Below are 6,000 nucleotides of genomic sequence, written 5' to 3'. Positions count from 1 at the left end.
ATCACCACACCATCATCACACAGTAACCTAAACATCACCATCACCCACACCATCACCACACCATCACCACACAGAAACCTCACCATCACCACACCATCACTATCGCCACACCATCATCACACCATTACCACACAGTAACCTCACCATCACCACACCAACCACTCACCATCACCACACAATCATCACACCACACCATCACCATACCATCATCACACCATCACCACACCATCATCACATCATCACCATCACCACACCATCACCTCACCAACATCATCACCACACCATCACCACACCATCACCACACAGTAACCTCACCATCATCATACCATCACCACACCATCACCATCACCACACCATCATCACACCATCACACCATCACCACACCATCATCACACCATCATCACACCATCACCTCACCATCATCACACCATCACCACACCATCATCACACCACCACACCATCACCACACCATCACCACACCATCACCACACCATCACCACACCATCACCTCATCACCACACCATCACCTAACCATCACCACACCATCATCACACCATCACCTCATCACCACACCATCATCACACATAACCTCACCATCACCACACCACCATCACACCATCACCACACAGTAACCTCACCATCACCATCACCATCACCATCACCACACCATCATCACACCATCACCACACCATCATCACACCATCACCACACAGTAACCTCACCATCATCACACCATCACCTCACCATCACCACACCATCATCACACCACACCATCACCATTCCATCATCCTCACCATCACCACACCATCATCACATCACCATCACACCATCACCACACCATCACCACACCATCATCACACCATCACCATCACCACACCATCACCATACCATCACCACACCATCACCACACAGTAACCTCACCATCATCATACCATCACCATCACCACACCACACCATCATCACAACATCACCACACAGTAACCTCACCATCACCACACCATCACCATCACCACATCATCACCACATCACCACACCATCACCTCACCATCACCATACCATCACCACAACATCATCACACCATCACCATACCATCACCATACCATCATCACACCATCATCCACCATCACCACACCATCACCACACCATCATCACACCATCACCTCATCACCTCATCACCACACCATCATCACACCATCACCACACCATCATCACATCATCACACCATCACCACACCATCATCACATCACCACACCATCACCACACCATCACCACAACATGATCACCACACCATCACCTAACCATCACCACAACATCATCACACCATCACTCATCACCACACCATCATCACACAGTAACCTCAACATCACCATCACCCACCATCACCACACCATCACCACACAGAAACCTCACCATCACCACACCACCATCACACCATCACCACACAGTAACCTCACCATCACCACACCATCACTATCGCCACACCATCATCACACCATTACCACACAGTAACCTCACCATCACCACACCATCATCACCATCACCACACCATCATCACACCACACCATCACCATACCATCATCACACCATCACCACACCATCATCACACCATCACCACACCATCATCACATCATCACCATCACCACACCATCACCTCACCATCACCTCACCAACATCATCACCACACCATCACCACACCATCACCACCATCACCCACCATCACCATACCATCATCACACCACACCATCACCACACAGTAACCTCACCATCATCATACCATCACCATCACCACACCACACCATCATCACAACATCACCCAGTAACCTCACCATACCACACCATCACCACATCACCACACCATCGCCACATCACCACACCATCACACCATCACCATCACCATACCATCACCACAACATCATCACACCATCACCACACCATCATCACACCATCACCACACCATCATCACACCATCACCATCACCATCACACACCATCATCACCACACCATCACCACAACTCACCAATCACCACACCATCACCAACCATCACCACAACATCATCACACCATCACCACACCATCATCACATCATCACCCATCACCACACCATCACCACACCATCACCACACCATCACCACACAGAAACCTCACCATCACCATCACCATCACACCATCACCACCATCACCTCACCATCACCACACCATCACCATCACCATCATCACACCATCACCCTCATCATCACACCATCACCACACAGTAACCTCACCATCACCACCTCATCATCACCACACCATCATCACCATCACCATCACCACACCATCACCATCACCACACCATCACCTCACCATCACCATCACCACACCATCATCACCATCACACCATCACCACACCATCACCACACCATCATCACACCATCACCACACCATCACCACACCATCACCACATCATCACCATCATCATACCATCACCATCACCACACCATCAACCATCACCATCACCACACCATCACACATCACCACACCATCACCATCACCACACCATCACCACACCATCACATACCATCACCATACCATCATCACACCATCACCACATCACCAGTAACCATCATCACACCATCACACCATCACCATCATCACACCATCATCACCATCACCACACCATCACCATCATCACAACATCACCTCACCACACCATCATCACATCACACCATCACACATCACCACACCATCACACCATCACCCACCATCACCATACCATCACCATCATCATCACACCATCACCCATCACCATACCATAGTAACCATCACCACACCATCATCACACCATCACACCATCACCACACCATCACACCATCATCACACCATCACCACACCATCACCACACCATCACACCATCACCACACCATCATCACACCATCACCACACCACACCACACAGTAACCACACCATCACCACACCATCACCACACCATCATCACATCATCACATCATCACCTCACCATCATCATCACCATCACCACACCATCACCATCATCACACCATCATCACACCATCACCATCACCATCATCACACCATCACCACACCATCATCACACCATCACCATCACCATCATAACCACCATCATCATCACCATCACCATCACCACACCATCTCACCATACACCATCACCACACCATCATCATCACACCATCACCACACAGTAACCACACCATCACCATACCATCACCACACCATCATCACACCATCATCACACATCATCACACCATCACCACACCATCATCACACCATCACCACACCACACCATCACCACACCATCACCACACCATCATCATACCATCACCACACCATCATCACATCACCATCACCATCACCACATCACCACACCACAACAATCACGATCACCACACCATCACCATACATCATCACCATCACCATCATCACACCATCACCACACCACCATAACCAACACCATCATCACACCATCACCTCATCATCCACACCATCATCACACAGTAACCATCACTCACACCATCAACACAACATCACCATCACCATCACCACACCATCACCACACACCATCACCTCACCATCACCATCACCTACCATCACACCATCACCACCAGTCACCACACCATCACCACACCATTACCACACAGTAACCACACCATCACCACACCATCACCACACCATCATCACATCATCACACCATCACAGCATCATCACACCATCACCATCACCATCATCACACCATCACCTCACCATCACCACACCATCATCACCACCATACCATCACCACCACACCATCAGTAATCACCATCATCACCACACCATCATCCATCATCACCATCATCACACCATCACCACACCATCATCACAACATCACCACACATAACCTCACCATCATCATACCATCACCACACCATCACCACACCATCATCACACCATCACCATCACCACACCATCATCCACCATCATCAACCATCACCATCACCTATCACACCACATCATCACACCATCACCACACCATCATCACATCACCACACCATCACCACACCATCACCAACACGATCACCACACCATCACCTAACCATCACCACAACATCATCACCATCACCACACCATCATCACACCATCACCTCATCACCACACCATCATCACACAATAACCTCAACATCACCATCACCCACACCATCACCACACCATCACCAAACAGAAATCACCATCACCACACCACCATCACACCATCACCACACCATCCTCACCATCATCACACCATCATCACACACCATCATCACCATCACCACCATCATCACACCATTCACACAGTAACCTCACCATCACCACACCATCACCTCACCATCACCACAACATCATCACACCATTCCATCACCACCATCACCACACCATCATCACACATAATCATCAATCATCACCATCACCACACCATCACTCACACACATCACCACATCATCACCACACCATCACCATCACCATCACCATACCATCACACCATCACCACACAGTAACCTCACCATCATCATACACCATCACCACACCACCATCATCACAACATCACCACACAGTAACCTCACCATCACCACACCAACACCACTCATCACCACACCATCATCACCACACCATCACCTCACCATCACCATACCATCACACAACATCATCACACCATCACCACACCATCATCACACCATCATCACCATCATCACACCATCACCACACCATCACCACACCATCACCACACCATCACCTCATCACCATCACCACACCATCATCACACCATCACCACACCATCACCATCATCCACCATCACACCATCACCATCACCACACAGTAACCTCACCACAATCATCATACCATCACCATCACCATCACACCATCACCATCATCACACCATCACCACACAGTAACCTCAACATCACCATCACCACACCATCACCACTCACCATCACCACACCATCACCATCACCACACCACCATCACACCATCACCACACATAACCTCACCATCACCACACCATCATCGCCACACCATCATCACATCATCACACATCATCACCATCACCCACCAACCATCACCATCACCACACCATCATCACACCACACCATCACCATACCATCATCACACCATCATCACACCATCACCACACCATCACCATCATCATCATCACCTCACCATCACCTCACCAACATCATCACCACACCATCACCATACCATCACCACAACATCATCACACCATCACCATACCATCATCACCATCATCACCACACCATCATCACACCATCACCATCATACCATCACCATCATCACCACCATCACCACAACTCAGTAATCACCATCACCATCACCAACCATCACCATCACCACACCATCATCACATAATCATCACCATCACCACACCATCATCACACCATCACACCATCACCACACCATCATCACCATCATCCATCATCACCACACAGTAACCTCACCATCACCATCACCAACATCATCACCACACCATCACCACCACACATCACCACACCAATCATCATCACCATCACCTCACCATCACCACACCATCATCACACCATCACCATCCACAGTAACCTCACCATCACCACCACCATCACCATCATCACACCATCACCACACTATCATCACACCATTACCACACAGTAACCTCACCATCACCACACCAACACCTCATCATCATACCACACCATCATCATACCACACCATCACCATACCATCATCATACCATCACCACACCATCATCACATCATCACCATCACCACACCATCACCTCACCATCACCATCACCACACCATCACCTCACCATCACCTCACCAACATCATCACCACACCATCACCACACCAACATCACACCATCACCACACCATCACCATACCATCATCACACCACACCATCACCACACAGTAACCTCACCATCATCATACCATCACCATCACCACACCACACCATCATCACAACATCACCACACAGTAACCTCAC

Source organism: Oncorhynchus gorbuscha, linkage group LG01 (genome assembly GCF_021184085.1).
Source record: "Oncorhynchus gorbuscha isolate QuinsamMale2020 ecotype Even-year linkage group LG01, OgorEven_v1.0, whole genome shotgun sequence".
NCBI lineage: Eukaryota > Metazoa > Chordata > Actinopteri > Salmoniformes > Salmonidae > Oncorhynchus > Oncorhynchus gorbuscha.
This window is presented reverse-complemented; position numbering follows the sequence as displayed.